Consider the following 11,259-nt stretch of genomic DNA (forward strand, 5'->3'; position numbering starts at 1 on the left):
TGACATGGGAGTATCTGGCCATTTTCCTGCCAAGCCTTGGGTCTCCTTGGTCTGTGCACTGGGCACTGCCAAAGTGGCCTTATGTCCCCTTGAGAACTGCCCTTTTGCCCATGCCACGTGATGTTTGAACAAAGCTGCTCTGTTTGGGTGAAGCATGGGCGAAACATGCATGAATGGAGTTTGCATGGCCAACAGCCAGGCAACTGTGATCTCTCCTCAAAGACCACAGTGTGAAATGTGACTGTGTTACATCGTGAAATTATTTACACTGTCCCTGGCCAGGCTTTGGTGCCAGCCAGCAAGCCTGGGCACAGGCTGGGAGTGAGATGGCCCAGGGACTGTTCCTGAAGGCAGGAAGGACATGGCCACCAGGCCCTCTGGGGGATGACATACACGGTGGTGCAGTGGCTGGGATGTCCAAGCCAGAGGATGTCCAGGCACCCAATGGCTTTTGCTGAGACTAGTTGAATGCAAGCTTAGGCCTGGCCCTTTTCCTCCCCTGGTCTGATGGCTCCCTTGGTAGGTGGCCTGGATTTATTTTTCAGGTGTTCCCCCCTCTGAGGTCCTCCTCTCTGGTATCTGTGCACAGGCAATTCCCTGGGCTCAGCTGTCTCCTGGCGTGACTTTCCCAGAACACCAGCTCTGTCCCAGCTCATTAACTATAGTGACAGACCCAGCAATACAATCCCAAGGAGGAGGAGTCAGAGGAGGAAGGCTGGTATGAGAAAAGAGTCCAAGATAAACAGCATGTGTGGGAAAGGAGGATAACTGGTGCTTGCTTGGGCAGAAGCCTCCCTGCCACTTGCACAGTGAGGGGCCACTGCTGGGGGGGAGGATGATGCTTGCTGTGGATCTGCACCAGGGCTGAGCTGCTGCAGCTGGTGCTGGTCCCTGTGCAGGACAGGGGCTGTAAGAGGGGCTTAGGCTGAGGTGCATGAGGTTCATCCTTGGCTGGAGGCTACCCTGGCAAAAAGCATGGTGTCCTGGCCCAGTTTCTTGGCAAACTGAGGGAGAAGTAGCTTGTGGTGACCTCTTGGATGTTGGGAGCAGGATTATTTACTTCCATCAGGTTTGAGGGACTGCTTGGCCAAGCTGCCTGTAACAGCATAGGTGCAAAGCCCGTGGTGCCCATCTGTTCTGGGAGCAGTAAACGCGTTCTCCTTGGATCCATGTAGCCGTTCATCACAGAACCCTGCCAGGTCCTTGTCTTTCATGGTTCTCAAGGGGGTGGTGAGCCAGGTCCCAGATCTGGCAGCAGGCTGCCATTACCCCACAGGTAAGGACAAAAGGAGATGCTGTCCCAGTACAAGTCCTGGCTGTCTGTCCCTCCTCCAGCCCTTCAGCAGCTGTCTCTACTCAAGAGGCCAACTCTTGGAAATCTGTCAAAAACCAGCAGGGCTCGGTACTTTGTAAACTACAGAGTGAGTCCTTCTGATACAAAATGTCAACGATCTCTTTAGAGGGAAGCAGCCACTTTCCTCAGAGAAAGCAGCTAGTCACTGCCACATCAAAAACCTTGAGCCCCAGCCAAGAGCTAGTTTCAGTAAAAAGTGTTCCAAGTCCTCCTGTTTCTCTCTCCACAGCCATGTTTTTCCTGCTCTTAGCCTAGTATCACTGCAACCTCAGGGGTTCGTGGGGCAGGATCAGGATCCATTGCAGTACAACGCAGACATGCCCTTAATAGGTGTGGGGGTATGTGCTGGGATCACTTTGGTGTGAGGTGTTCTGGAGCCTTGGTTGAATCACCTGCAGTCCTTTATCCATGCCTGGGACCTGTATTTCATGTTGTGGATTAAGAAGACATTATAACTGAAAAACTTTCCTAGGGAGCTGATGAAAGATCTGCTGTCCTGGTGGCTGTGCACAAGGTCAGGAAAGAAAGACAACACTGCATCTATGTAAGCAAATTGAGCATGCTTTGGATTGTTCTCTGGCTGCCAGGTCTGGTCGCTGGGATCATGAGAGCACTTCTGTCTCTCTCAGGCACAGTGAAAGCTGTCTCAGATGCTTCCCAGGCTGCATTCAAGGGACACAAGATGAAGCAGACGCAATCTGCTGCAGTATCAGGGTCTAACCTGGCATGGGCATTCCCAGCCAGAGGCTAAGATTGAAGGTCCATAGCAAAGGCACACCTCTGCCCTCTGCAGCAAGAGTTGACACCAAAGGGAAATGCTACACTGCCTCACTTGGTGCCATAAAAACCCTTCCACGGGCTTTACTGGAACTGGTTGTGACCCTTGCTTCCAAAGACATGGTGCATGGGAGCTTTTTCCATCACCAGGGTCCTGCACAGGTTTTTGTGAGGATATGGGACATGTGGACAGTTGGGAAGGGTGGGAAGCCAGGTGAGGAAAAGCCCCTTTTAGTCTCATCCCACCGTGCTGTTTGCTCTTGCCTGAACAGTAACATGTGTGCGTGATGGAGAGGATCCAGGACTGGCATCTCTCCTCCTCAGGCCCCTCCTTGCTCCCCTTTCATTCCCAGCATGTTATCACGAGTGCTGCTTGTCTGGGCACTTTCTGCTAAGATTTGTCCTGTGGGAAGATGCCAGCACCCTTGGCCAGGCTGTGGGGCTCTGAGCCAGAGCCGGTGCCATCCCTTCTGCCCTTGTCCTGCAGTTGGACTCTCCCTGGTGGTATCATCCAGCCTGCACCTCCTTCATCTGGCTGCTTAGGTCTGATCCACAGGACTGGAGCATGGGACCAGGGTGCTTTCCCTGGCCCCAAGTCCCTGGAGTCAAACTGAGCCCAGAAGTTGTCTGACCCTTGTGCCCATGTAGGACTCAGCTTTGTGCTTTTGCAAGTTGCAGGTGCTACAGCTCATTGCAGTGTCAGTTCAGCCCTGAGCGGGGTACACCCTTGCCCAGATCCCAGGGCTCAAAGAACCCTTTGGAAAGGGAGGGAGGATCCCACCTCTCTGCCCTCAGATGTACCCATTTTCTCTTTATGCACAGTAGCAGTAAAAACTGGAGATTAAAGACAAAACCAGGAGGACAAGTAAATAGGAGATTTGTCCAGCTGCCAGAAGTCTCTGGAAAGTACCTTCCCCATCACGCATCCCTCCCAATGAATGAGTAGACAGTGATAGGAGTCTTAGTGCCATTTCTGTGGCACTCCCCACCTCTCCCTTCTGTTTTCCTTCTTGTTTGTGCCTATAGGTAATGGAGGAAGGACAGCAGCAAAGAAGAGAAGATTTTGGAGCTTCTCATGAATTTGGGAAGTTGATGTGCAACCTCAGGCTGGCTGGGATGCATTAAACCCATAAGCATGAAAAACTTTTCCTTGTCCAGCATGGCAAGGGAGAGCCAGAAGATTGCTAGCAGCAAGGCAGACTCAGAGGCTTCTCCTGTGACCCTCCTTTAGCTCTATCAAGTGCAAACCTCTCATCCTGGTGACTCCCTTCACCTCTGTTTCTTTGGCCCTGGTCTGCCCAGTTTCTGCCCAGTTTTCTTGGGCCATTTTGCCCCAGGCAAATAACCAGGTGGTTATTCTGTGCCTGTCCAGAAGGTTTTGACAGTTGTGTTGTGTCACTACAGATGTGCCAGGTGTGGTATGGCTGCTTGGCTTGGGAGGTTTCCTGTCCACAGCCTTCAGTCTACCTTTTCCACAAATACATCTCGCTTTTTGCTTTCCCACTGAAAGCAAGATTTTCTTTCTTGCAGATATTTGGGTGGGAAAACCCCTCCTCTGCTGAGTTGTGCACTGACTGTCCCCACACTGCAAGTACACAACTGTGTTTACATACACATTCCTTAATCTTGTTTAAATTAGCAAGCCATGACTTTCTACTGTCTTGGGGGGAATGATGTTCCAGAAAAGCAGGAGTCTTGTGGGCTGCTAAGGTGGTCTTTGGTGAAAAAATCAAGGTGTTTCCTTGAAAGATCCTGCAACTTGCAGTTTTTCACCTTTTATTTAGTTGACGTGGCTTTTGGAAAGGCACCAGCCAACATTAATTTACAATGATGGATTACAGCCACTGTATTGCAAAGAACAAAAGCAGAAGTGTCCCGGATATGCTATGGCTACAGATTTGCCTTCTTCTCACAGTGCTTGGTTTCATTTCCCAGCTACTGCACCATGCTCCAGCAACCTCCTCTGTCCCTGCCAAGGCCAGCTACCCCAGGGAATTCCCGGTATTGGAGCCTGCAGGGCTGTGGGTTTCATTGCCTGCCTGGGGCAAAAGCAGGGCTGAAGTCCACTGGGTTGATCCCTGCTGTTTCTGAAGGCTGTGTCTGTACTGTGTCATGGCCCTTTGCTGATTCTGTGGGATTCAGTTGGCCTGGGCAGGGCAGCAGGTCCTGGAGATGCTGGTACTCAGCTGTGCACTCCTTACTTGGGGTAGGGAGGCTCTGCCCTGTTTGCATTGCATTGCCCCATATCTCAGCACAGACACTAGGAGCAGTAGATAATTTGCAGTGTGACTGGGATGGTAGGAGGGAAGGTCTCTCCACCTTGGCCTGATTTCAATCTAAACAGCTCTGCTGGTATCAAATCCAATGCGGGTGGCTTGTTGCAAAAATTAGCATCTCCTGGCATGCTTGTGTGATGTAGAACCGGTGTTTAAAACTGTGTTAGTGCAGACTAAAGCAAAAAATCATCACAAAGAGCCATTTTTGAGTTAGCCTCATTCCAAGAGGTGCTCAGATCTCCAGCTGAACTTGGCAGCTGGTGCAGTGGTAATGGGAGAAATGGGGACTGCATTGCAGCTGTTGGGATGAGAATGAGGGTATATGTCCCACAGCTTGCTGCTACTGCATCCAGGCTCTGTCCACTTCCCTCTTGGCGGGGCAACTGTTTTAATTTATCTCTGAGCTTTGTTCAGTGAGAATTTTGGGCATCACTCATAAGTGATCCTGTAGTGCACGAGTTATTTAAGTCAGTATTGGTGGGAGAGGTGGTCCCGGATGGGACCACTGGGCTCTGGAAAGGTGTGCACCCACCTGGAAAGCTTGTGGAGGACAGCAGTGAGTTTGGTCAGAGGTCTGGATGACCTGGCCTCCAAGCACAGGCTGAAGAAGTTTGGGTTTACCCTGGTTCCAGGAATGGATAAGATGGTCTCCAAGTACACATAGGGATGCTGCAAAAAGAAAGTGAAAAAAGTACTCTCTGAGTTTACTTCTAATAGGTCAAGAAACCACAGAGGTCCCTGGGGTCAGTCTTTAGGGGGGAAATTCCATTTAGCAGGAAAAGGCAGCTGAAGAAAAGTTAAATCTCCACTGCAGGAAACTTTTACCATTAGACCGCTGCCTGTCGGAAAGCTCTAAGTAGTGCTGGCCCTGGCTCAGCACCAGATGGATTAGATGACCTGGGGCAATCCTTCCTAATTTTATTTTAGCCTTGTTATTCTGGCCTATAGGTTTCCTAGCATGCAAAGTGGGCTTCTTCTGTGTTATGCTATACATCTGAAGCCTGCCTGAAGTCACAGGGACCATGATCTTGGGAACCTTTCTGTTGGAGAGGTGCACCTCTCCATGCAATGAAGGTGCCATGGAGCATGGGGAGATATTGGCAAACCAGGCGAAAGGAAACAGATCTTGTGTTGTATCCATGAGCCCTCTTTGAAGCTGAGTAGGCTGTGCAGATGCTAATAGAATAGTGTGAACCACCAGCAGTGAAAATCAATGTCCTTGCTGCCACATCTGGGCCACATGGTAGTGCGCTCCTGGCAAGGGCCTTGGCAGCCTTGTCTCTGTTTTGCGAGCATAATTTGAGTTTGAGGTTTGAGAAAAAACAGAAAGCAACCCAAAGAGAAAGAGGAAAAGAGCTCTTCAGGGTGAACGTGAAGCCAAAGAGCTTAGCATCAAATGCCTTTTGAAAGCAGCTGTGGAGCTTTGCTCTGAGATAAATAAAGGCTGGTTTGAAGATGGAGAGCTAGCTGGCAGGACACACTGTTCCCATCTTGCCAAGTGCTTCCTAGACCACCTGTCCTTGCAGGGCTGGGTTCCCTGCAGAGCTGCTGGGAGCTGCCGCGGTGCCTCATGCTCCAGCAGAGTGGCTGCTTGTATCACCGGTATCCTGATGCTCAGCCTGGGCTTTGAGCAGAGGCAGGACTCAGGGTGTTGTGGGGACAGGGAAGCCCTTGAGGGGTTCTTTCTCTCCAGAGTGCTCAGAGAGCTGAAGTCCTTTCCACCTGGTGATTTATCCCTGCTCTTGTGAGCTTTTGAGGATTTCTGAGTGGGAAGCAGCCATGACAGTCTGGCTGGCAGCAGATGTGCACTGCCTGGCCCCCTGATTAGTGATGAATAGAGGCTGTGTTTTTTGCATTGATGCTAGGTCTGAAATATCTGAGTCAAGGGAGTTTTAACCAAGGATCTGAAGTGTCTATGCTCACTGCTTTAACAGAAGGAATGGCTTGAGCAGAAAACATCTGGGACAAGACCAGAAGCCACACGCACTCTTAAACAAAGGAAATATGTGCCTTTGGAGGAGAAAACAGACTTGTAAATGGAGATGGAGGGGGCCAACAGCAGGTTGGGTTTCTCTGGATCTCATTTGTCTTCCTTGTGCTGCAACTGTCTAAAGTAAATGCTGAGGGGCTGTGGTATGCCAGAACATGCCATGGCCATTCATCACAGGCTGCGCTGGCAGTTGGGACAAGTCTGTGATGAGCAGAAGCGTCCAGCTATCCAGAGGGGCTCTGCCTCAATGCATCAGTTTTGAGGCTGCAGCCTTTCCCATACTGGATGCAGGCAAATGCAGGGACAGAACTACTTTCAGTGGGGCATTAACCCCTGCAAATGTGACCTTGTGGTGCTTTATTATGAGGGCTGTGGCTGGGCTTCAGGAGGGTCATTGCTCTCTCCGCTCCCAGAACCCCTTCAGCTCAGTCTGGAAAGGAATTTCTCCTGGTCTGGATCTTGCCCCTCATAGGGTATTTCTGGTTGCACTCACACAAGCCTCTGGGTCAGTGCTTTCCAGTCTAAACAGTCCCAGTCTGTTCAGCATTTCTTCTTCTCTTCCAGAAACTGCTCTCCTGTTCCAGACAGTGTGTGTGAAGATGGAAGGCATGTAGTTCTGCAATAATTTTACTTTCTCTGAAAGCCAGTAGATTGAATCTGGGTACAGCTCTGGTGTCAAAAGAGTCTGCAGCTCCATGCCACACTTGCATGTCCCATTGGGACCAGCACGGGCAAAGGGTCGAACATAGAACTCCACCTGAGTCTTTTTCTCAGCTGCCTGCAAAGGCCATGGTGGCTGGGTCTTTTGGGGCTTCCCCATGGAGCAGAGGGGTCTGTGCTTCCCCAGAGGCAGCTTCTTCCTTCCCAGTCTTCCTTGGGATACTTCGTCCAAGGATTTCCAGGCAGAGGATGACCAGGGTCAGGAAAAGCCATCAGAGAGAGTAAAGCTGGAGTCTGAAGGGTCAGAGCTGCCAAGGGTGCAAAGGTAGCACAGGGCAGGGGAGCCGGGAAAGTCTCTGAAGGAAATAAGATGTACCAGGCTGGTATTCCTACCAGTGCACAGCAGCAAAGAGTGGAAAGTCCCTGGCTGGCTCTTCTATGACTGATAAAGCAGGCTGGCTCCATGCCTTGCCAAGGAAGGACTTGCTTGTGGATGCTTTTTTACAGGAAACGGAGGGGAGAGTCATCAGGATAGCAGTCAGAAGGATGGGAAAAGAAAAGACAGCCAGATTCTTCCTTCAGACAGCTCCAAGCACAGCCACGGTGCTAGCCAGGCCCCTAAACTGCATGGAGAAGCTGCTGGGAGGTCCTAGGCAGCAGGTCCAGGACTTCTCATCTGCAGGCTGGGAGCATAACATTGGAGTGCGCCAAGCGCCTGAGCTCCCTAATGCTACCATGGTCCCCTTAGAAATGCACTGGTCTCCCACCTCAGAAAAATCCTGAAGGTCTATTAAAGCCTCCTTCTGCTTCAGGGAGGCTGACCTAAGACCCCACTTGGTTAGACACATCCTCCTTGTAGCCTGCTGCAGCACTGCCAGGGCCAAGCCAGCTGCTCCCATGCTAACATTTTCCCTAGGCATGACATGAGCTGGGTCCATCCCTGAAATGATCAGGCTGCAAGATTAAAGCAAGTGGGAGTGCCCTTTTCACATAGATAAGTCAAGGAAAACTGCAGCACAGAGTGCTGGAGGGGCGCAGCCAGGGGCTGGACAAACCCATCATGGGTGGATGCACGTGGGTCCCATGCAAGTTCCACCTGGGGAAACTCCTGCACTAGTGACTCCTGGATGCTGGGACAGAGTGGCAGGGCAGGATGACTGCAGTTTGCTCTGTTTCTTGCACTTTTTCTTATGCATCTAGTAGTGGCCTCATCTGGAGAGAGAACCAGAGTGATACAACCTCTGTCCTCACCAAGCACTGCTGTTCTTGGACGGTCTCCCCTGCCCTTTGCACTGCTAACTTTCACTTTCACCTCTTATCTATTACATCCACTTATTCTTGTAGGATATGTTGCTGCTCCTGTGAATCATCAGAGAGTGTCATTAACCTGCTCCCACCTTTCATGTGACCTGTGACCAGCTCCACAGGGTCCTTGGGTGGCTCGCTGATGGACCCAGCCCTATAGTTGTTGCCCTTTCCAAACACCCTGCTTGCTGTAGCCACCCTTCATCCCCCAGCAAGGCTGGGCTGAGGGGTACCAGTGAGGGTCCTCCCTGCCCTTCATCCCCAGGAGGTCTTCACCTATCTATCATTTCTCACATCCTGAGGAAGTGGCTGCAGACTGAGGAGTCATGAGCACTATCCACGAGGGAGTGTGCTGGTCCTTTGACCTCCCGTCCTGTGGGAACAACAGTCCTCCTGGCTCCCTGCCCTGCCTTAGCAATGCTTAACCAAATGTCCCTGCCTTTCCAAAAAATTCCCGCCAGCAGAAAAAGGCAGCCACCCACCGGGAAGGAGAAGAAAGGCACCGCAGAGCCTCTTCTTGACTTTGTTCAGGCAAGCAAAGTCCAAGGCTAGCTGTCACATGGAGCCGTTCCCAGCTGTGGGTGTGTGCCATCACATCCTGGAGACCCACAGGAAGGGGCAGCAGAGAAAAACAAGTGGAGACGAATTTGCCTGAGGGTATCCAGGGGAGCCCATGGCTCAGGACACAATGCATGAGATTGGGCAATCTTTGTGTGGTCCCTGTGCCGTTCTCTGCTCACCACGATGGGCCCCTCCAGCTTTTTACAGTAGGGAAACAGTTAGGTCCCAGCTGCCCAGGGAGGTTGGTGGGGGGGGGACAGGTCTGGGACACAATTTGTGAGCAGCCCAGACCACATCTGGTGCTGACTGTGGTGTCAAATATTGCTGATGGGTCACTCCAACATTTGAAGTATTTTGTAGTTTGGTTGTTTGTGTTTTGTTTGGGTTTTGTTTTGTTTTGTTTTGTTTTGTTTTTTTTTAATTTAAAAAGAGAGTGATTTCTGGGGAGAGGGGTGCTTGGGGTGAACATGGAAAACCTTAGAGATGGGCATAAAGTAAGAGGCTGCTCTGAGACATGCCTGCCCTCCATCTAAATCTCTTGTGGCTGCTGCTGCTGCATCCCCAACACCACTTCTGGAGGGGCAAGAGGGTTCATAGTCATCTTGAGGAAAGAAACCCCATGGTGGAGGAGCAGCCCCAGCAGAGCAGATTGCCACCTGCTTGTGTCAGAGAGTTTATCAGCAGACGTGCTGTGGCTCTGAGCCCTGGCAGCACCTGGGCTGTGGTGGAATGATGCTGCATAGCTCTGCTCCACTGCAACAATGGGCTCATCCTTCTGTGTCCCTGCCATGGTCTGTGTGTGTCACCCACTGTCCCTCTCCTCCTTCCCTGTGTAATGGAGTGACAGATCAACTATTCTACTCTTTGTCTGCCTGGTCTATTGAGATGAGATTGTAATGTCTTCAGAGTCCAGTGTAGGTCTGAGTCTCTGAACACCACCTGTAAGAGTCATGGTTCCTGCATGGCTTGGATGAGTGCACATGGCTGGAACATCCCTGCAGACTGAGTGCTGAGATTCCTTGCAGTGTGCAGGAAATGCAAGCCATGATGCTGAGTGTTGGCACTGGCCATGGCACATGCTTCAGTGCTCTCTTTCCCTCTCTGCTGTCCTAAAATCCCAGGAGAAGACTGCCACACTCCTCCAGGCCAGGGGAGACCTACTTTGGTCACATAAAGCTTGTCTTTGCTAAAGACACTATCTCAAGGACTTTGTGGTGTGCTGGGATGGGTCCACAAGTGTTGCTCCACGCAGCTCCCTTCTCAAACAACACAGAGCAAGGAGGAAGCATCTCCCAAGCCTCCATCAGCACCAGCAGTGGTTGCAGGGAGGCAGAGGGAGCTGATCATGGGAGACCTTTACATGTGCCCTGCTACTTTTGGTAAAAGAACTTGCACAGCACATAGTGGACATGGGAGGAAGCCAAAATCTCCATCCTGGTGGGTCTTTGTTACTCTTTTTTAACCTCCCATGCTGGTACGTGTAAGTCTGCATTACTTCAGAGCTGACATCTCATCTGTGCTCCAGACACATTCCCTAGTACCATTCCCTGGGTTTGTCCCTTCTGACACCCTGAAAATACCCCTCACCCTCCCAGCATGGTTGGCCGGTTGTCGCTAGGTTGTGCACAGCCCATTGTACCTGTGTGAGGGCACTGAAAGGCACCGGGTTTACAGCCAGGGATGGGGCAAGGCTAGCCTGTCCAGCCTGCAGCAAGTACATGCCAGTGAATACTTCCCAGCTAAATCAAAGATGTTTTCCAGTGAGCTCCAAGCCACACACAGCTAACGTTTCACACCAGTGCCATTTACCTCTGCAGTGAAATAAGCTGCTGATCACGTAGCAGTAGATTAAAGGGCTTTTAATATCTTTATTGGGTACAAGATACACAAACTCAGCCTGGTAACTGTCTTCAAGGAAAAAAGTGAAGGTAAATCTAAATGATCAAGGGAGAACCCAGCACTTTAACCCACTTTTTACTATCTGCTCAGGTTTGCAGATTATGCAGCCCTGGGTGCATTTGCATAAATATTCACAGTGATAAAATGCAGGTTCATATCCTTGAAGGGACACTTGCAACCCCCGTGTCTCAGTCTTGACCTCTCTCTCCTTGCATTGCCAATGCTAATTTGTCCTTTGCTGGTGAGGGATTTTATGGCTGGAGAGGTACTTTGTCAGTCTGCATCCTGCCTCCCTGGCACGAACAGCAAGCAGAGGGGCAATGGGGGTTGCATCATCTCCTTGCTGCTCTCAGCAAAGCTGAGGACCACAGGAGAGATGTGTGACATCAGAAGTACAGATCCTAGAGACATCAAGATCTTGAGCTTTCCTCGGTGTG

This window comes from Phalacrocorax aristotelis, chromosome Z (genome assembly GCF_949628215.1).
Source record: "Phalacrocorax aristotelis chromosome Z, bGulAri2.1, whole genome shotgun sequence".
In the NCBI taxonomy this organism is placed as follows: Eukaryota; Metazoa; Chordata; class Aves; order Suliformes; family Phalacrocoracidae; genus Phalacrocorax; species Phalacrocorax aristotelis.